The 23,156-nt window shown below is 42.6% G+C and overlaps 1 long non-coding RNA gene across 2 annotated transcripts; it reads left to right on the plus strand.

Annotated features, from left to right (window-relative positions):
- The first annotated feature begins 227 nt into the window (after positions 1-227).
- On the plus strand, positions 228-10,773 carry LOC308650127. 2 transcript variants are annotated; one of them, XR_014022255.1, is made up of 5 exons: positions 228-274; positions 1,019-4,478; positions 8,035-8,156; positions 8,295-8,524; positions 9,208-10,773. It is a non-coding gene; the product is annotated as an uncharacterized lncRNA (long non-coding RNA). The 2 variants fall into 2 exon arrangements; XR_014022256.1 differs by lacking the exon at positions 228-274 and having other exon boundaries at positions 961-4,478.
- The last annotated feature ends 12,383 nt before the right edge of the window (positions 10,774-23,156 follow it).

Genomic DNA, 23,156 nt, shown 5'->3' on the forward strand with positions numbered 1-23,156 from the left:
CAAGGGGCAGGGAAAGGGGCAGGCCAAGGGGCAGGCGAAGCGGCAGGCCAAGGGGCAGGCCAAGGGGCAGGGAAAGGGGCAGGCCAAGGGGCAGGGAAAGGGGCAGGCCAAGGGGCAGGCGAAGCGGCAGGCCAAGGGGCAGGCCAAGGGGCAGGCCAAGCGGCAGGCCAAGGGGCAGGCCAAGGGGCAGGGCAAGCGGCAGGCCAAGCGGCAGGCCAAGCGGCAGGCCAAGGGGCAGGCGAAGCGGCAGGCCAAGGGGCAGGCCAAGGGGCAGGCCAAGCGGCAGGCCAAGGGGCAGGCCAAGGGGCAGGCCAAGCGGCAGGCCAAGCGGCAGGCCAAGGGGCAGGCCAAGGGGCAGGCCAAGCGGCAGGCCAAGGGGCAGGCCAAGCGGCAGGCCAAGGGGCAGGCCAAGGGGCAGGCCAAGCGGCAGGCCAAGGGGCAGGCCAAGGGGCAGGCCAAGCGGCAGGCCAAGGGGCAGGCCAAGCGGCAGGCCAAGGGGCAGGCCAAGGGGCAGGCCAAGCGGCAGGCCAAGGGGCAGGCCAAGGGGCAGGCCAAGCGGCAGGCCAAGGGGCAGGCCAAGGGGCAGGCGAAGCGGCAGGCCAAGCGGCAGGCCAAGGGGCAGGCCAAGGGGCAGGCCAAGGGGCAGGCCAAGCGGCAGGCCAAGGGGCAGGCCAAGGGGCAGGCCAAGCGGCAGGCCAAGGGGCAGGCCAAGGGGCAGGCGAAGCGGCAGGCCAAGCGGCAGGCCAAGGGGCAGGCCAAGGGGCAGGCCAAGGGGCAGGCCAAGGGGCAGGCCAAGCGGCAGGCCAAGCGGCAGGCCAAGGGGCAGGCCAAGGGGCAGGCCAAGCGGCAGGCCAAGGGGCAGGCCAAGGGGCAGGCCAAGGGGCAGGCCAAGCGGCAGGCCAAGGGGCAGGCCAAGGGGCAGGCCAAGGGGCAGGGAAAGGGGCAGGCCAAGGGGCAGGCCAAGGGGCAGGCGAAGCGGCAGGCCAAGGGGCAGGCCAAGGGGCAGGGAAAGGGGCAGGCCAAGGGGAGCCCGGCGGGGAGCAGCCCAGCAGGGCGCTGGGGTCCAGGCAGTGGTCTCCCGGCCCGCAGGCCGCCGCCCCCTCGCGGATCCCCCTGTTGGAGACCTGGGCTGCTGGGAAGGTCCCTCTCTGAGGGCAGCCGTCCTGTGAGGCTGACAAGGAGGCACGGGGACTCCCTGCGGGGCCTGCCAATCCCAGAGCAGGTCTGACAGCTGCCAAGGCCCGCGCTGTCAGAAAGGCCCGCAGCAGCTGCGTGACGGCGGTGACGGGCACCGGGCAGCAGCTGGTGTCCGTTCCGGATGATGGCTCTCCGTTCCCATTGACCACTGCCCCGTGACGCTTCCCTGGGCTGCCTTGGTGCCTGGGCTCTAGGACAGCGGGTGCTGCCTTCCGCAGGCCGCCCCTTCCCTCCAGCTCCTCCCCCTCCGTGCAGATTTAGGGGTGTCCTGGCAGAGAATTCCGAGTTGACCCAACAGCTGGTCACAGAGGTTGCCTTTACTCCTAGATGCACAAGCTTAAGGAGACGTTTCTTGGAGTAGCAGGGATTTCTTACAGAGCATGTGCATGCTGTGAGAATCAGGCTAAATCTGAGGGGGCTTTTTTTTTTTTTTTTTTTTTTTTTTTTTTTGGAGACTGGGTCTTTAAGTTGTTTAGGGCCTTGCTAAATTGCAGAGACTGGCCTTGAACTCGCAATCCTCCTGCCTCCCAATTCACTGGGACGACAGGCACTTACACTATGCCCACCTTGATGGGGCATTCTTAGGAAAGAATTCTTATTTGTGCTCCCAAGAAAAAGAAACTAGCTATAACTTGGTATTCCCCGGGTGTGATTCGGTGTCTACCCACTCTTGCCTGATGACTGACCCTCTGGCCCTGTAATCCACGAGGAAGTCACAGTTACTGGCCTTCTCTACTCTCCTCTATAGAAGACACGTAATCAGAATATTTTATATTAGAATGGTCAACATTTTCTATTTTTTAATTGATTAAATATTACTTCTCAATGATATTATCTTAATTACAACACATGATATATTTATCAAAAGGCTCATGTAACAGAAAACTAGAAACTCAGTAGGGGGCCAGTTGTATTCATCGTGATGCATTCACACTCCTGTCTTGCTGCAAAAATGAAGCAGCTGTGCATGTGTGAATGTGGAAAGGTCCAAACTGTGTTTCCCTTAAACTCAGGTGAGTGACTAACGTCCTTCTCTTCCTAATAGATGGACTGTACACACTCGTGCTTTCATGCTCTTCTAGAAAGACTCGTAGAAGATGAAGCAATGCTTTAGGGAAGCAGTCCCAGGGCCAGAGGAGGGTGGACTCCTGGCTTTGATCCCTTTCCTTCCTCAGTGGCTTAGATATTGAACTATATGAAGAGCCATCTTTCAAGCTTAACTAGTCTTGGGGGGAAGGCAGAAGAGAACCGCAATTTGTCCCACTCCTTTCATTCTCTTTCCTAAAAGCAAACAGCTCCAAAGAATGGGCCCACCTGCCCGTGCACTCTGCAGCCTTGGTTGTCCTGTGTCTTATCTACAGCTGAATCACTTGTGCTCAGTGCACACTGGGGCACGAGCAAAGCCCTTTAATGAATGAGCCACAAACACTAATAAATATATTCCAATATGGCACTGAAGTTAAAATGATAAATCATCTAGATTTTAAAAAGATGGATAGAATGACACGCTTAGCACGTATTCATTTTCTCCCAAGTGTTTACTTGCCTGATGAGTTGAAATACCATTAATAAAATGCTTCCTGGGCTTGAGTAAAAATGAACATGTTGAAGAAGCCGTTTACTTACTCACTCATTAAAAATTCACTAAGCCCTGTTGTGAGCCAAATGGGAAAGAGTGGTAAAATATACAGATGAGTAGCTGAACTTCATGTTATCATGTGAATTGACCCTAAACAGGAGTTGGTGCAAAGAGTTACAACTTAAATTAGTAAACAGAGACTTTCCAGATAAGTCCCCTTGATCAAGTGACCACGGGATGAAACCTAGTGATGGAGAGAAGTGAAAAGGGGCAAAGAACTTTCAAAGCAGGGGCAGCTTGGGTTAAGAATACCTGGTGCGGTGTCACACACCTGTAATCCCAGGGGCTCAAGAGGCTGAGACAGGAGGATTGCAAGTTGGAGGCCAACCTCAGCAACTTAGAAAGGCCCTAAACAAATTTGCAAGACCCTGTCTCTAAATAGGGTGTAAAAAGGGCTGGGGATGTGAACTTGGAGAATGTAATACATTCTGTGTCATGCACCAAAGAAAGCAAGCCCGAAATCTGAACCAAGGGGAGGATGGAAGGGGAGCCTGGATCAGATACAGAGCTACGTGAGCCAGGACAGAAGCTGTGCTTTAGTCTAAGAGCAATCTCAACACGCTCATTTTTACTCAAACCCAGGAAGCATTTCATTAATGACATTTCATATATTCCATGGAAGAGTGTAAGAATAGCAGTGACTTGTTGTTTTGTGTGATTAGTATACTGTCAGGTGGATTTTCTCTGTTTTAGATTGTTAGTGTAATGAATTGTATTGACTCCTGAATACTGAACAAGTTCCGAATTTGGGGGAAAAGCTTGATTTATGGATGGTCTATTATTCTTTTGCTAGACAGATGGAAAAATAGATGATACAGAGATAAAGAGATACAAAGAAAAGGAGAGAAGGAAGACTAGGAGGTGGACCACACCCACGTCTTACTATCTGTGCGTGAATTCCTGTGCTGGATTTGCTAATGCTTCCCTGGGGGTGTCTGGACCTGGGTTCCTGCAGGACATTCTCTGTGGCTTCCATATTTTTTGTACTCTCTTTCGCTCTTTTTGAATTTAAGGGGAAAGCTGTTGTCCTAAGTGTCTCAGGGTGTGTTCCTCCCTCTTCTGTTTCTGGAAGATGGATAGAACTGTCACTTCTTCCTCCAACGTTGGGTAGAACTAAATCTGAGCTGTGAACGGTTCTTGGGGAGATGGATCTTCTTTGGCAAATTGCAGCTGCCACGGAATTGGTAAAGTCCCTCCAATTTGTCACATTCATGACACAGAATTGCTGAAGCATCCCCTCTCGTGGTCACACACCTCATGCAGACATTTCCGTCAGCGAGGCTGTCCCAGGAGACAGTGACCCTCTGAGCAGTTCCCCTGGCCTAGTGACCCTTAGTTGTCATTCCTCCCGTGTTTGTGGTGCTCTGGGGGGAGCAACCTTGCTGGGCGGCCAATGGCAGAAGAGAGCAGCAGCCTGTGTGGTGACGCACAGCACCTCTCACCAGACGGTGGTCTGGAATGGGAAGCTGCTTCTCTGTGTCCTTCACCTTCAACCCCTGCTCTCCTTTAGAGTGGACTTGTTCTGCCTTTATTTTTAAAAACACAGGCAGTTTGTGCTGCACAGCCCTGCTTCTCACACTGTTTAGTGTCCCTCTTGATGACACCAAGAAGCCACGTCCAATACCTGGCATCCACCTTCGAGGTTTGTGACCTGCACCCTGTGACATCGCCCAACGTTGATGTCCCCTGCGGACACATTCTCAGGATGTGCCACCCTCAGGCAGCGCAGGGTGTCCTCCTTCTGAGGCTGCTGTGGTCCCTTGATGTTCCTGCCGCATGATTCCTGCCATGGGTACTCGGCGTCTGGCTCCTGCTCCCCGTCCATAACTATTGGATTAATATGTAAAAGTGCAGCTTTGCTTTGATTGACTTTGCATTGGTTTTATGTTTTCAATTTTATTGAATTTTGTTCTCAATTCTTTCTTTCTTTCTGCTTGTTTTGGTTTTATTCTGTTATATTCTTTCTGTTTTAATTTTTCTTACTTCAGTGTATAATAATACAATGTGTCTGAGAATTTCTGTGCCAATAAATGTCATCTTTCTTTTTTCATTTGCTCTAATTAGTTATACGTGACAGCAAATGCACACCATACATAAATGGAGTCTAATCTCCCATTCTTCTGGTTGAACATGATGTAGAATCCCACGGGCCACGCAGTCATACATGCACATAGGGTAATAATGTCCGATTCATTCTACTGTCTTCCTAGCCTCATTACTCCCCCCCTTCACTCCCCTCTATCTAACCCAAAGTAACTCTATTCTTCCTTAGCCCCTCCCGCCCCCACCCCACCCCACCACCAACTTACCATGAATTAGCATCCACATATCAGAGAAAATATTTGGCTTTGTTTTTTTGGGATTGGCTTATTATGCTTACATGATATTCTCCAATTCCGTCTATTTACTGGCAAATGCCATTATTTCATTCTTCCTTAAGGCTGAGTAATATTCTATTGTGTATATGCACCACATTTTCTTTATCCATTCATCTGTTGAAGAGCACCTAGGTTGATTCCATCCTTTAGCTATTGTGAACTGAGCTGCTATAAACACTGATGTGGCTACATCACTGTAGTTGCTGCAGTCTGGCTGGGCACAAATCACGAGCCACTCAGCAGGAACAAAACTTTATTTCTGAACTCCCGCAAACGAACCCATGCGGCCCTTCCAGGAACACACCACACCAACCGGAACTCCCTCCACTGGAACTTCACGAACCAACGCGAACTCCCCAGGAATCCCTTGGAGAGCTCGAAAGTAGCCGGCGCCCGAGGCAGCAGGGGCCACCCTATTGACACAGCTTAACTTAATTATCATCATATTAATGGCTCGCATCTCAACCATTACTTCTGGCAAAATGCCAGGGGCCATTCCAACTGGCTGTGGCTCTCAACATGTAGTAATGCTAATTTTAAGTCTTTTTTCTATAAATCTAGAAGTGGGATAAGTGAGTCAAATGGTGGTTCCATTCCAAGTTCCTGAGGAATTTCCATACAGCTTTCCATAGTGGTTGCACCAATTTGCAGTGCCACCAGCAATGTGTGAGTGGACCTTTTCCCCACATCCTTGCCAACAGTTACTGTGGCTGTATTCTTGAAAGCTGCCATTCTGACTGGATTGAGATGAAATCTCTGAGTAGTTTTCATTTGAATTTCTCTAATTGCTAGAGATGTTGAACATTTTTTCATATATTTGTTGATTGATTATATTTCTTTTTCTGTAATGTGTCTGTTCAGTTCTTAGCCCATTTATTGATTGGGTTATTTCTTTCTGGTTTCTTGAACTGGAAACTTTAACTGGTAATTGAACTCATTTTGATAATCTTTTGAAGAAACTTTATCAAATAAGGAAACACATCTTTCCATATGTGCCATTTCTAGTGTCCTGCATTCCTTCGGATAGCTCCATATTTCTACCTGGAATACTCTAATTGGAGGAGCTCAACATGTCTTTTGTTGCTAATGGTGAATTTGTTCAGCTTTTATGCACCAAATATATTTATTGGATCTTTACTTTAAAAATCTCACTGGATACAGACTTCTCCCTTTTCCTCGCGTGGCCTTCCAGCCAGCGTCTTTGGTGAACGCTCTCCTGGGCGACGTGCTATGACCCTTACACGTGGCATATCTCTTGGGCCTGTCCCTCTGAAGACTTTTCCCCCACCCATGTTAAGCAGTATGGTTAGGACCCACCTTGTTTTTCTGCTTATGGTTCATTTAAATCCTTGGGCTTCTGTACTTAAGATCCTTGTTCATTGTGAGAGAAGCAGAGCCACATTTCCTCAACTACTTCTTTCTCCAGGATTTCACTTGTACACATTAGGAGCCTCTGGGTGTCCCACACGTCACTGATTTTTCTCTCTGGTTGACAGTCTCGCTTTCTCAACAAGGGTTCTTCTGGAGTGTTCTACTGCTGTGTCTGTAAGCCCATCATTTCCTGTGAGGGTGTAATCTACTCAACGTCTACTTTACATAGGTGCTGGGGAGCCCATCTCTGATGTTTTGGTTGGATATTTCTGTGTGAAACACTCCCAACAGCCCCCTGGACATCTGTGCCTGACACTCCTGTTCCCTGGGCCGTTTCCTGGTCTGTTCCCATGACTGCTCATCCTGGTCACTCGGGGTAATTTTTAGGGCCTCCTCCCATGTCTGATGATGTTTGCTCAGATGCTGGACATTGTGAATTGTACCTTTTCAGCTGGTATCTCCACACTGCCCCCTGTCTCTTTTACTGTAAGATTTCATCTCACTCCAGTCAGAATGGCAGCTTTCAAGAATACAGCCACAGTAACTGTTGGCAAGGATGTGGGGAAAAGGTCCACTCACACGTTGCTGGTGGCACTGCAAATTGGTGCAACCACTATGGAAAGCTGTATGGAAATTCCTCAGGAACTTGGAATGGAACCACCATTTGACTCACTTATCCCACTCCTAGGCTTATACCCAAAGAACTAAAATTCAGATAAATTACCTGGAATCACTCGATCCTTCCTAATCTTGATTTTTAATGACCTTTGTTGGCTTCAGAACAGCCCTTAATCCAGAGCTAATTGGTCAGAGGGAAATACTCTGGTTAGCACTCCAGGTACGGTACCACGTGGACTCACTCTGCCTGATGGGACCCCCAGGCTTCCAGGGTGGCCTTGGGTGGTCCTCCCTGCTCATTTCCCATTGTCTTGACCAGCCTTCTTACTCAGTTGAAGTCTCAGGCGACGTCTCCTCAAATGCCCAAACTTCTCCTCAGGGCTAGCTCATCTTTAATATTTAATATTTGTCCCCGTGGCTTCGAGTTGCCCAGCCTGTGTGAACTGTACATTCTGTCATCCCAACTTCAGAAGACACCTGGCCCACAGGGCCTCCCTGCGCTCTGCCTGGGAACCGCTCCTGGCAGCGAGCTGAGTCGGCCACAGAGTGAACCTCACCTCACCCACTCCCCTTCCTTCCGGTGCCTTGTCTTCAGCTGTGTGTTTCCCGTATCTGAAAACCAAATTTTAACACAGTTTGTGGTCTTGCATGTTAAAGAAAGGAGTTGCATCCAATTCCTGACATTCCATCATAACCCAAAGCAAAGCATGGCATTCTGCTCTTTTAATTGTTGTAGTTTTATCATGAATTTCCTCTGGTGGTAGAACTAGAGCCTCATCTTCTGCTGATCTTTACTTTTCTGAATCTTCTCTGTTGCTTGTATCCTTTCAGAAGATTCATTGGGTCAGGGGCCATCTCTGATGCAATATTCCCTCTGATGCTACCAAGACTGTGTCCTCCACGGAGTGACGTGCTGAGGCTGGAGGTGTGACGGCCTTGGGCAGAAACTGCAGGTACTTCTTAAGCATCATAGAAAGACCACTATCCAGTGAGCCCCCTGCCCAACCATGCTCTCACCCCTTATGTTTTCTCTCTGTGTGGGGCTTTACTTTCTTTTTTCTTCACTTTATTTGTTTTGTATTATTATACAGAATGGCGGGATTCATTGTGCACATTTGTAGTTGTCAACTACACTTCCCAGAAGCCCCCTTGTGCCACCTTCATCACTGTGCAAACTCTGACCCAGTGAAGAACCCTCGGACTCCTGGGCTTCCAAACCAGTGCTACACTCTGTATCCTTCTGTCATGGGAAATCTCATACATTCTGTTGCTCTCCTGTATTAATCAAGAACAATGAAGTCAGGAGCCAGGAAGGCTGAAGGTAACACCTGTCCTAAATGATAATTGGGAAGGGGTGGGTTTGCACCAAAGACCTCTTTACAGCTAGTGACAAAACAAACCTTCCTACTCATTCCTGTGACACGGATGAAGAATGGATTCCCAGCTCTCAGCAATAAAAACTTCATTGTCCCCTGCAGGATCACAGGGAGGATTTATTTTCTTTCTCTGAATGCATTAATATACACTTACTTTTCATAGAAGAATGTTCAACCTCAGTCATCTTTTCAAGGCCAATCCTTTATACGCCCTCAACAATTGCACCACAAAGCACGGTGGCTGTGACAGAGGCAAGACGCACGTAGCTCCTAGCAGAGGTTGAAAGACACAGTGTGAAGCAGAATGGGACAAATCAGATGTATTTTTACCTTTTAAAGGGACCAAGTAGGTCCAGGTGACATCACAAACACACATTGTCGTGGTTTGGATCTGAGGTGTCTGCAAAACTCCTTTTCATGCAGAGATATTAAGATGTGAAGTGACTGGATTGTGAGAGCTGTAATCTAATCAGTCCATCCTAGTTGGACTGGACACACTGGGTGGTGACTGGGTGGTGACTGTAGGCAGGTGGGGCACGGCTGGAGGAGGTCGGGCCCTGGGGCGTGCCCTGAAAGGGTGCATCATTCCTGCATCCCCTTTCCCCTCCTTCCTCTTTTCACTTTCTAGCCAGGAGACAAGCACATTCCCTCTGCCGTGATGTTCTGGTTTCCTTCTGCCCAGATCAGTGGACTCCGACCACCATGGACTGAGCCTCTGAAACCATGAGCCAAATAAAATGTTTCCCCCTCGCGGTTGGTCTTATCTGCGTATTTTGGTCACAGGGGTGCAGAGCTGTATAGCACACACAGAGGCAAAATGCAAGTAAAATCACACTGAAGAAGCCGGGCAGGATGTATCCCAGCGACTTGGGAGGCAGAGGCAGGAAGACCAAGAGTTCAAAGCCAGCCTCAGCAACTTAGTGAGGACCTAAACAACGGTCTCTAAATAAAATATAAAAAAGGGACTGGGGATGTGGGTTGGTGAGTAAGCACCCTGGGTTTAATTCCTGCTACCAAAATAAATTAATAAATAAACCAAAGTTTCACCTGAGCTTAAGAGTCCAAGTGTCCTGAGGAAAGTGATTCAAAACAAACAGCTATTCTTCCATCCTGTGTCTCCCTGCTGGGGGATAGGCACAGTGCACATGTACATGTAAATATACAAGTGAAACATATTGTTGGAGAGGAAAGGCTGAAGGAAAACTCGATTTCATCTTCACAGATTTTGACCAAAATAAAAAAATTGGATTGTTTATGCAAAGAGAGGAATGTTCATAGACTTCAGCAAATGGTAAAGACAGATTTTGACAACAAAAATGAACAAATATTAGTGCTTTGTCTCCATCTGTCTGTGTAGGCAACATGAGAGGTATGAGGTTATTTAGGATATCTTGCAAATAAATGGGCCATGTTTGTTTTGTGTTTTGTTTTGTTTCATAAAAATGGGGAATACCATAGGATGATGATAAGAGAATTAGACTTCTGAAAACTGCACTAGGTCTTTGATGATTCAAAAGCTGGTGGGCGATGCAAGATATGATGCATATAAAATTGCATTCAAGGTGGATTCAAAGGCAGAGAGAGGAGTGTCCTTCTGACAAGGTGACCAGGACAGACATTGTTCCTGGACTCCAGGACTCCATTCCTGAGATGGCGAGGCCTAAACTGAAGTGGTGGGGGTGGAATGGGAGGGAATGGAGGGCTGCAGAGAAACCGTAAGGATGCACTCGTCTTACTTCTGTGTTACTCTTTCAAAAAAGCACCAAGTTTGTTTTAGAAGCAAGACACAATCAAAATATTTGCTCATTTGTTCACTTATTTATTCAATATATACTAAGCATCTATTTTTGCAATAGGAAGTGTCGTTATTTTCAGAAAATTATTGATTCTTGCCATAGCTCTTCAAAATACATGTTATTCTCTCTTAAAGGTGAGCAAACAGAAGTTCAGAGAAGCTAAGCCACTCAACTCAGACCACATGACTTGAAGTGTCAGGAAAATGTTTAAATATACATTCCACCCCTAGGATCTGCAGATTCTGCCTCCACAGACTCGACCAAGGGAAGGAACATGTTTCGTGGTTGCTGACGCGCGCTGTGCAGTTAGGTCTACAATACTGCACCTGTCTTAGATGTGTACAGACTTTGTTTGTGTCATTATTTTCTGAAAAATGCAATAAACCACTATTCATGTAGCTTTTTGTGTTAGCTTTTCATGGCTGTGACCAAAATACTTGACATAAACAAATTAATATTTTTAAAAATGATTTATTTTGGTTCATGGTGTCAGGTTTCAGTCTATGATCAGCAGCTCCTTCACTCTGGGTCTGAGCCGAGGCAGACCATCTTCTTGGAAAGAGAGTGACAGAGGAAAGCTACTCAGTTCATGTCAGCCAGGAAACAAAGAGAGGAGAAAGAGGGGTGGGTGGGAAATATATGATCCCCAGTGCCCACTTTCTCTAAATAGGCCATTCAGCCATTCAAGTTAGTGATCCTTCAAACGGAATGATCCACCAACCAGTTTGCAGCCCTCAAGATCCAGTCACTGCCCAGAAGCCCACTGCTGGGCACTGCTTCCGTGGGGTCCAAGTCTTTAACACATGAGCTTTTGGGGGACATAACAGAACAAAGGTTTTCATTGCATTATTTATTATACATCATCTAGAGGGGTGTTAAAGTCTACAGAAGGATGACAGTAGTTACTGCAAGTGCTCATTTTATGTGACAGACTTGAGCATGCATGGATTGGGGGTGGGTGGGGAGTGCTGGTTTAAGGGAAAGCCTTAGAACCAATTTCCTTTAGATCCTGAAGGATGACTACAATTATATTAGCATCCAAATGCCACACTCATTCCACAAAATGTGTCAAGGAGAATGAAATTCAAGACAACGAAGCTCAACGTTCACATAGCTCAGGCCAGATGTATTCCCGCGGCACTGCCTGTGCCTGTCTCAGATCCGTTGTTCCATGGCCCCTGGTCTTTCTTGAATTAAAATGAGGCACACTAGCTTCTTAGTGCCCACACCTGATGGTCAGTGGCTCAACACAGTTCCTTATTGTTTTCTGCATGTCACACATCACTTTGAAGAAAGCAGGGGGCCAGTGAGGAGTTTTGATTGATGGCTGCAAAGAGCCTTCTGGAAGCCAGTTTCCAACCCCTACAGTGGAGTCAGAGGTGGTGCTGGCAAGGAGAGTCCAGGAGCAGAGGTCACTATCACAAAACAGCAGTTACCAGACCTCAGAGGACCAAGTCCAGAGCACACCAGCACTCAGGAACCTAGACAGACGCACCAAGTGGCTGATGGATACGAGGCCAAGTAGTAAATGTTCCCTGGGGAAAACCCAGCGGCTGCAGAAGCTGGGAAACAAGAACTTCAATTTAGTCTGAAGGAATTTCTGAGCCCACAAAGATGTATCTCTGGAATCTTTGGAAATGGTGCATTGTGAAATGTAAAAGGATTCTGAAGTTCAGGCATTGATCTGCTTTGCCTTTCAATAATCAAAATTCAATAAAGCTACTGGCTTTATGTTGGTTAACCAAAATACAAGCCTACAGCTTCAAACCCATGTGCACATCCTTCCACTTAGAGGTGAAGACATTCCTACTCCAGGGAATGTCTTTCTTGATTGTTTGACTTGCTTCCCTAGAAGCAATGGTGAAGGGCCCTGTGTCACCTACATTGCCGCACCATGCTTTGCCATGTCACTGTCTGTTAGAGTCTGTAAACAAGTCAGGATGGCACCTGGCATCTTGACAGAGAAATATTAGAGTCTGTAAACAAGTCTGGATGGCGCCTGGCAAAATGCCACAGGAAGTGCTTTGTGAAGTAACGCCAGTGAGCCATTAAGTGTGGAGATTCCTTATTGGTTGACTGCTGTATCTAGTTTATGTTAATTAGATAAGCTGTGTGGAATGTATATATACCCCTCCTGTCCTACAATAAACGGCTCCCACTCCTGCTGTATCAATCTACACAAGTTGCTCATCACCCCCTGGTTATTCTGCTGCAGCCGGACTGCGGCAACTGTCATAGCCATTAATGTCTAACTACACAAAGAAAGGTTAAGGCTACCGGGCACACTGAGTTCAAGGGTTTTTCTGAGAAACTAACTGACGGGTACAGGGATTGAAACCAGCACCCTGGACCTCCAGATCACCACCCCACCCTCCAGAGGCAGCAGTCCCAGAGAACAAAGGCCGCAGTATTCATATGACAGCATCTTGTGAAAAATAACATAATACTTTAAGTAGTTGTCCACCCCAGTGGTACCAATTGATAGCCAAGAAGAACAGTTTCTTCTTCCCCAGGGGTCAAGCTCTGCTGAGCTACATCATCCCTGAGAGACATAAACTAAATGCAGCTAATATTTAACAATGATGCAAGCAGCCTCCATCCACAGCAGGATTGCTACTGAACTTTCAAAGCCACTTTTACCCCTACCTTTGAGAGTAAAGGTAAAATCAGTATGCTGGGTGCTCCCCCAAACCACCATTTTAAGACTAATAAATACCTCTAAGTAGGTAAAACTATGTGTGGTCAGAGAACATCAAATTCACTATATTTTGAATTGTATATTAATAATAAAGAATAAGACCACTGTCACCAGAGGCTCATACTCAGGGCCACCACTGCTGCTGCTGCCCAGAGGTCATTGCCAGAGGGCCCGCAGTTTTGCCACCACCATCATCTCAGGGTGCAGCCACCTCGGTCTGGAGACACGTGCCAGGTCCTGGAGGTCTAGTGTCGGGGTGCCTGCAGGTTTGGCTGCACCTGAAGTCTTCCTGCTGGGAGTGCAAGTGGCCACCACCTTGCTGCTTCTTCATAGGGTCACTCCTCTGTGTGAGCGCACCCCTGGTGGTCTGTCTACAAGCTGGAACAGCATTGAGACCTTGGGACTACAACCTGACAAGCCTGGGGTATCTGAAGCCCACATCCATCAGTAGAGACTAGATCTACATGAGCAGTCTGGACCAGGTGGTCCTGTGAAAACTCAGAGACCAGGGGCATTTTTCCTCGGGGAGCACGGACTGGAGAGACTGGAGAGAGCCAGGCTGACCCCAGCTCTGGGAGCCTCGAAGTGTGTGGGGATGGACAGAGCTGGCTACATCAGGTCGGAGGGTTGGAATAGGTTTTAGGGCATCTTTCTATTGCTCTCCCAGCTGGCCAGTCCAGCATCCATCAGACTGGAACTACCACCAAACTCCAGAGAGCCCCACCTATCCACGGAGAAGAGAAGCTACGAACTTTTGAAAGCCATTGGAAACAGTTGTTCAATTTTCCATAAAGATTGTTTTTTCTCCTCACTCACATCTCTACCATATTTGAAAACAAGTATTTTCATGCATCAGTTTGTTGAGGACTGGGGTATATGAATAGTATTTTACAGATTGATTGTGTGTTTGTTTTTATTTTTACTTAAAATTTTTTTTTCTATGTATATATTTTCTCTCTCACTTATCTGTTTCCCTAGATTCTCTTTCTTTCTTTTCTCCTGCTAACAGCCAACCTCTATGGATTCCTCTTTCATTCTTCCTATGAATTTTTACTTCTACCTTCTCTCCTTCCACTCAGGGGCATCACATCCTACACCACCTCTGTTCTCTCTTTGTACACCATTTAAAATTGTAAACATTTTTAGCAAACTGACTATTTAGTGGTTAACAAAAATTGTACACATCACTTGTATTTATTGTACAAAACTGTAGACGTCTTAATAGAAGCTATAATAAGGCTTAAGGCTGTAGATTGTTCACATTGGGTGCTGTGAATATTGTCCCCCCTTAAAGGTGAGGTAGAGGAGACCTTCAGGGACACTTTTGTCATACCAGGTAGAAACTGTACCACCTCAGATCCATACTAATATTTAGGAAAATACACAAACAACATTGAAAAATGAGGGAATAATGTGCCCCAAACAAACCAAGAGGCTCCACTAAGAGAATCCATTGGTAACAGAGTAGAAGAAATGTCAGAGAAGAAATTTAGAATGCAAATAGCTAAACTGATCTGCAAAGTAAAGAATGGTATAAGAAATGAAATCAGAGAGAAAATACAGGAAATGAAAGACCACTTCAAAAAACAGGCAGAGATTCTGGAAAAATAAAAGCAGAAATCTTCAAAATTAAGCAAGCAACAGATTTAAAAATTGAATGGAAAGCATCACCCACAGGCTAGACCACTAGGAAGACAGAACCTCAGGCAACGAAGACAAAATATATAATCTTGAAAATAAAATTGACCATGCAAAAAGATGGTAAGAAACCATGAACAGAACTTCCAAGAATTATGGGATAACATGAAAGGCCAAATGTAAGTTTTATCAGGATAGATGAAGGGGTAGAGATACAAACCAAAGGAATGCACAATCTTTTCAATGACATAATATCAGAATATTACCTGAACCAAAGAATGAAATGGAAGATCAACCACTTCTAGGTTTACAGGATCCCAAATTACATAAAATTATAGCAGACCCACACTCAGGCACTTCACAGTGAGAATGACTAAAATACAGAATGAAGGTAGAATATTAGGGGCATAAAGTCCTCGAGAAAAAAATACCAAATTACATATAGGGGGAAAACAACTCAGATCTCAGCTGATGTCTCAGCCCAGACCCTTAAAGCTAGGAGGTCCTGGGACAATATATTTCAAGCTCTGGAAGAAAATGAATGCAAACCAATAATTTTATATACAGCAAAATTAAGTTTCAGGTTTGAAGATTAAATAAAAAGCTTCCATTATAAACAAAACTTAAAAGGATTCACATGTAGAAACTCTATATAGCAGAATATTTTCAGCAAACTATTCCATGAGGTTGAAGTGAAAAATAAAAAAGTAAAAATCAGCAAATAGAGAATAAACAAAATAGGCATAACACCCTACATTCTATCAAATCACAATGGAATGAAATTAGACATCAATGATAAAATAAAAACTAAAAGCTTCTATAACATCCGGAGACCAAATAATGGTGACTGAATAACAGTAGAAATCAAGGATGAAATTTTAAAAAGCACTTAGAGGTAAATAAGCATACCAATGCAACATATCAAAATCTCTGGGTCACTATTAAGGAAGTATTAAAGGAAAATTCATTGCATTGAGCTCATTTATTAACAGAATAAAAAGTGAATAAACAAATGACCTAAAATTATATTTCAAATCCCTAGAAAAAGAGGAGCAAATCACCAGAAAAAAAGCAGTAGAAGACAGGAAATAATTAAAATCAGAGCTGAAATCAATGAAATTGAAATGAATGAAAAAATTCAAAAAATTGACAAAACAGAAAGTTGGTATTTGGAAAAAAAAATAAAATTGATAAACCCTTAGTTACACTGATGAAGAGAAAGAGGAAAAAACTTAAACACCAAAACATGTAATGAAAAAAGAAATATCATGATGGACACTACTGAAATACAGAAGATAATTAGAAACTATTTTGAAAATTTATATGCCAATAAAATAAAAAAACTTGAAGACATTGACAAATTTCTAGAGACATATGACCTACCCAAACTGAATCAGGAGAACATACACTATTTAAACAGATCAATATCAAGCAATGAAATAAAAAATACCATCAAAAGCCTACTCATCTCACTTAATGCAAAGAAAGCATTTGAAAAAATAAGTACACCTTCATGCTCAAAACATTAGAAAACCTAGGGATAGTAGAAACATACCTCAACACTGTAAAAGCTATCTACGCTAAACCCAATGCCAACATCATTCTAAATGGAAAAATATTGTAACTGGAACAAGACCAGGGTGCCATCTTTCATCACTCCTATTCAACATCATCCTTGAAACTCTAGCCAGAGCAATCAGAGTGGAGAAATAAATTAAAGGGATACAAATAGGGAAAGAAGGCAAAATAGGACTGATTCTATATTTGGAAGAGTCAAAAAGTTCACCAGAAAACTTCTAGAACTAATACATGAATTCAGCAAAGTAGCAGGATATAAAATCAACACCCATAAATCAAACAGGTTCCTATACATCAGTGATGAATCCACTGAAAAAGAAATTAGGAAAGTTTCTCCATTCACAATAGCTTTAAAAAATACTTGGGTAAATCAATCTAACAAAAGAGTTCATTCACCTCTACAATGAAAACTACAGAACACTAAAAAAAGAAATTGAAGAAGACCTTAGAGATGAAAAGATCTCCCATGCTTCTGGATAGGCAGAATTAATATTATCAAAATGGCTATATTATCAAAAGTATCATACATATTTAATACATTGGGATTTCCTATTAAAATCCCAATGACATTCTTCATAGAACTAGAAAAAGCAATCATGAAATTCATTTGGAAAAATAAGAGACTCGGAATAATCAAAACAATCCTTAGCAAGAAGAGTGAATCAGGAGGTATCACAACACCAGACTTTAAACTATACTACAGAGCCATAGTAACAAACACGGGATGGTATTGTCACCAAAACAGGCTTGAACACCAATGGAACAGAATAGAAACACAGAGAGAAACCCACATAAATACAATTATTTCACACTAGACAAAGGCACCAGAAACATTCACTGGAGAAAAGATAGGCGGCTATTCAACAAATGGTGCGGGGAAATTGGAAATTCACATGTAACAAAATGAAATTAAACCCCTATCTCTCACCCTGCACAAAAATCAATTCAAAGTGGATCAAAGACTTAGGCACTAGACCAGAGATCCTGCACCTAAGAGAAGAAAAACTAGGCTCAAATCTTCACCATGTTGGCCTAGGATTTGACTTCCTTTTAAAAAAAATTTTAGTTATACATGGACACAATATCTTTATTTTGTTTATTTATTTTTATGGGGTGCTGAGGATTGAACCCAGGGTCTCACACGTAAGAGGTGGGTGCTCTACTGCTGAGCCACAACCCCAGCCCCATTGACTTCCTTAGCAAGACTTCTAAAGTGCAAGAAGTAAAATCACGAATCAACAAATGGGATGGATTCAAACTAAATAATTTCTTCTCAGCAAAGGAAATAATAACGTGAAGAGGGAGCTTACAGAATCCGAGAAAATCTTTACCACATGCACATCAGAATGAGCACTAATCCTCAGGATATATAAAGAACTGGAAAAAATTAATACCAAAAAACCCTACAAATAATTCAGTCACTAAATGGGCTAATGAACTGAATAGAGACTTCACAGAAGAAGAAATAAGATTGGTCAACAAATATATGAAAAAATCTTCAACATCTCTAGCAATTAGAGAAACGTAAATCAAAACTACTCTAAGATCTCATCTCGCTCCAGTCAGAATGGCAATTATCAAAAAGACAAGCAACAATAAATGTTGGTGAGGATGTGGGGAAAAGGACACACTCATCATTGTTGGTGGGACTGCAAGTTGGTGCAACCACTTTGGAAAGCAGTATGGAGATTCCTCAGAAAACTTGGAATGGAAGCACCATTTGACCCACTTATCAGTGCCACTCTTAGGTTTATACCAAAAGGACTTCAAATCACATACTACAGTGACCCAGCCACATTAATGTTTATAGCAGCTCAATTCACAATATCCAAACAATGGAACCAACTCAGATGCCCTTCAACAGATGAATGGATAAAGAAAACAAGAAAACGTGGTATATATACACAATGGAATATTACTCAGCCTTAAGGAAGAATGAAATTATGGCATTTGCTAGTAAATGCATGGAGCTAGAGAAGATCATGCCAAGTGAAATAAGCCAATTCCAAAGGCTGAATGCTTTATCTGATATGGGGAAGCTAATTCACAATAAGGTTGGGGGTTAAGGAAGAACAGAGTTAACTTTGGATTAGGAAGAAGGGAGCAAAGGAAGAGGAGGAGTTATGGGGTAGGAAAGATAGAATGAATCCCTGTGTACATATATGACTATACAACTTGTGTGATTCTACATCATGTACAACCAGAAGAATGAGAAGTTATACCCCACTTATGTATGCTGTGTCAAAGTGCATTCTACTGTCATGTATAACTAATTAGAACAACAACAACAAAATACAAATACTTTAAGTTAATTAGCAATGTAAATATTGAACATATCCCAAGAGTTGTGACTTCTGTTCTTAAAAATTTAAATTAAAATGACCCTGAACGATGCACATACTTCCTTATGAATGAGCCTCAGCGAAGACCCTCAGCGCGGAGGTCTTATTCATTAAGAGCCACATGGACTGTCTCTCTGAGAAGGAAATGAAGCAACGTGTGACATACTTGCTGCTTAGATTATGATGGCCAGGTTGGCTAAAAGGTGGGTTGATCATTTCTCAATGAACACTGGGAATGTGGGGTGCTGACACCTAACAACGTAGGATTCCCTGGCAAACCAGCAAGATTGTCCGAGATTTATACAACTGAGAAAAAAAAATGAGGTCAACAAAATCCAGATGTGTTTGCCTTCATGACAAAATAAATCATTCAATGTGTCTGTCATGAATGTATCCTACATTAACAATATGTACAAATATATGTATGTTTTATTTTAGTATTTTATATATAATATGTGATCTACTTCATATGTTGCTCTGTAACTACACAACACGTATACATGCATATATATTTTTAGGAAATACTAATATACAACAGGAAGTAAATACATATAAATACATACTTAAAAATAATCTGCACTGAATTTTTTTTCCTTCACTTGGAAATCAACAAAAAATCTAGACAAAAAACAGTAAAGACATATAGCAAGCCTATCAACCACATTAACCTAATTACTTAAAGAATGTTATACCCGCCAGTTGTAAAATATTCTTTTTCAATAAATATGATATGTTCATTCATAACGATAGATCATATCCTTGACAACAAAGCTTGAACCAATAAATTCAATATATTTCAGGCATATACATGCTCTCCCAATCTAATTAAATGAGAAATCAAGATAAACAGAAGCTTCAAAAATTTGGAAATTAAGTGACCCACTTCTAAATAATAAGTATTTCAAATGAGAAATCATGAAGGAGTCTAGAAAATATTTCAAGTAAATAATAAAGAAAAATACAAAATGTCACAATTGTGGGAGGTAGTTAAATTAGGGCCTGCGGGGAAACATAAAGCATTAGCTGCATTTATTTGAAAAGAACAAATGTTTAAACTCAGTGACCTAAATTTCTCACTTTAAAGCACAGCAAACAATACAAATATAAAGAAGACAATAATGAGGACAAGAGTAGAAGCCCAAGGCATGGAAAGAAACACACAGGAAAAAGAGAACTATCACAGCCAAAAGTCTGTCCTTAGGAAAAACCAACTAATCCATAATTTACAAACTATTCTTATCTGAATTAAAAAAAAAAACCTGAAACACAAATAGCAATCCTAAGAGACGAATTTTAAACATATGTCAAAAAGATAAAAGAGATGATTATGAATAATATTATACTAACATATTCTACACCTTAGATAAAATGGACACATTTTATGAAAAATGGAACTTACCCCCGAAAAAAGTGTAAATGGTCCTAGATCATTAGGTGATATCATCTGTACAAAGTGTTAGTAATAATCACCTGAGATGGGAAATTGTATTTACTTAATTTGTACAACACTCAATACTAGTTAAGGGAGATGTTAATAAATAAAACATACTCAGCTAAAACTAATCAATCAACCAAATATCCAAAGAAATTTAAAAACTTAGCTACAAAGAAAATGCCAACACCATATGGTTAGAGAGAAATAAGTGTGTATCACAGAAACGCTTTTAGAAAATAGTGGAGGGGAAAACACTGCAGCACATTTTATAATACTAGCATAACCTCAACTCCAAAAACCTTAGAGAGAAATTGCCAGAAAAAAAAAAATTATAGACCCACAGGCTACATAGATATAATAGCAAAAAACCACTACAGAATATTATCTAACCATCTATTTCTATATAAAGTCTTATTTACCCTGGCAAAGGGGGTTTGATTCTAAAAGTGAATACTTTGTTAACAATTTATGAAGTTATTCTATATCATTCACTAAGACAATAATGATGAAAAGTATGATTTTTAATCATTAAGGAAGAATGAATATGTGATAAAATTCTATACCCATTCAAGATAAGCAAAACCAAACAAAAACAACTGGCTAACAAGCCACAGTTGATAAGCCCTCCACCTGGAAAGGGACATTACCATTCTGTTGAGAGCCACAGCTGAAGGGGCCCCAGCAAACTTCTAGCTGCCAACTGATTGGCTCCTCTGCGGTGATGCTCATTGGGCTGTTTCCCCGCCCTTTCAGACCATAGAGCTGCTCATTGAGGGACTTTTTTTGGCTCCGCCCACACAACCCAGCCAATTGGCCTCAAGAGCAGGAGGAGTGGGGGAGGTGGAGAGGCTTGTGGGAAGCCGGTGGTGGCAGTTGGGCTCTGAAGGTTTTCCTGAGGAGCTGTGTGGTGTGGTGTGTGTGTTCTGAAAGTAAAGTTTGTTTCTTTTGACAAGTGGCTCCTGAATTGTGCCCAGCCAGACTCTGGCACCATTCTGTTAAGGATTTACCATGGAATGTCTTCCCTATCTGGCTGGAAATAATTGAAGGTCGTCTTCTTCTGCAGCTTTCATTTAACATGGTATTGAAACTGAAACATGTCAAGAAAAATAAATATAAATGTACAATATATAAAATTTACATAAATGTATGTATGCTTTATATGAACAATCCTGAGAAGTCAATAAAATAACAAGTAAAAGTAACAACCAAATTTAGTTTGATTACAGAATTAAAAATTAAAACAAAAATCAATTGCTTCTTTATACTAATAAGAAATAATAAGAGGAAGATTTTTAAATACATTTTTATAGTATTGTCAAAATCATTAAATATTAATGGAAAGTTTTAGAAAAAAATGTTCAATGCCTGAAAATTTCAAAATATTAGTGAGAAAGTTTAAGGAAGATAAAAGTAAATGAGTATAAAACCAAGTTCATGAGTAGGGAAAAATCAATATTTTTAAGGTGTTGTTTAACTTCGAATTGGTCTGTTTATTCAAAATGAATCTATTCACAATCCTACCAGGACTTTTATGCTATTAAAAGGCTAATTCCATAATTTTGTTGGAATTACAGAATGTGAGGTATCCAAAACAATCTTGATAAGGAAGAAACTTGGAACACTTACTCTAATGTCTTCAAGACTTAGTCTACATATAGACAATGAAGAAAATCTGGTGCTGAGCAGTGGAAAATAACATAGACCAGAACCAGGCTTGTATTTGTCCAGTTCTTCAACATTTTACAAAGCCTCCAAAGAGACCTAGGTGGAAAGGGTTGCTTTTAAGCAAAACTCAATATTTATGTTAAAAAAAAAAGATGAAACTCAATCCTTACCTTTCACCATGCACAGTAATTCATTGGAGGAAGATCAGAGATCTAAATATAAAAGCTAAAGCTTTGAAAATAAATATTTTTTTTAAAAGAGAGAGTGAGAGAGGAGGGAGAGAGAGAGAGAGAGAGAGAGAGAGAGAGAGAGAGAGAATTTTTTTTTTAATATTTATTTTTTAGTTCTCGGCGGACACAACATCTTTGTTGGTATGTGGTGCTGAGGATCGAACCCGGGCCGCACACATGCCAGGCGAGCGCGCTACCGCTTGAGCCACATCCCCAGCCCCTTGAAAATAAATATTCTACAGTACTTGCCTAGCATGTGCAAGACCCAGGTTCAATCTCCAGTATCTCAAAAAAAAAAAAAAAAAAAAAGAAGGAGAGGGAGGGAAGGGGGAGGGCAGAATGAAAGAGAGAAAGATCAATTTTAGAATAAAATAGAGCAGAACTTTTTCTTGGCTCCAGGGCAGATAAAGTTTGCTCAGATGAGATAAAGGAAGCAGTAACTGTAAAAACTGGTCAATGTCACGATTAAACATTGTGCTCATAATACAGCATCATTGAGAAAATAAGCAGACGAGACAGACTGGGGACTATCGCCACAAAACATGTAAATAAGAATGGGCTGGTATCTGAGATACACAAAGAAACTCTTCAGGTCAGTAATAAAAAGACAAATTGCCCAATACATTTTTGAAACATAATATGCTAAAGATGTCAGGCAAGTGGCAAATGAAGACCATGCAATAGTTCCTGGTGTCATTCGTTGTCAGTGGGACTCAGCTTGGTGACAGCAGCTGCAGTGGGGATGTTGGGGGAGCCTGAGGGGCGGGGGCGGGGGCGGGGGCGGGGACGGTGCTCCTCTTCACAGACATGTGTGCTGTACAATGCTCACGTCTTTTAAAACCTGTTGAGTGGTGCCCTCAAGATTTCTTAGCTTTGTTATTTAAAATTTTACCTCTAATAATGTCTGCTAAATATTAAGTTCTTATATTGGCATTCATAAGGCAAAAGTAGGGCAAAGTGTACTTATTTCTCCAACGTGGAAATGCTTCAAAAAAGGAAAAACAGTTTATAGACGCAGACTTGAATGAATAGACGTGATCAAGCAAAATATCAGTGTAGAATCTAGGCCGCCACCATATGTACGTATGTACATTCACTGAAAAAAATTTTAGCTATCCTGTATGTTTGGAAAGTTTTTCATTATCCAGGGTAAGATGAGAAAGTCAAGTCCTCAATTACTATGGCATTTTACCAG

This window comes from Spermophilus citellus, assembly GCF_964194105.1.
Source record: "Spermophilus citellus genome assembly, chromosome: 5".
Lineage (NCBI taxonomy): Eukaryota > Metazoa > Chordata > Mammalia > Rodentia > Sciuridae > Spermophilus > Spermophilus citellus.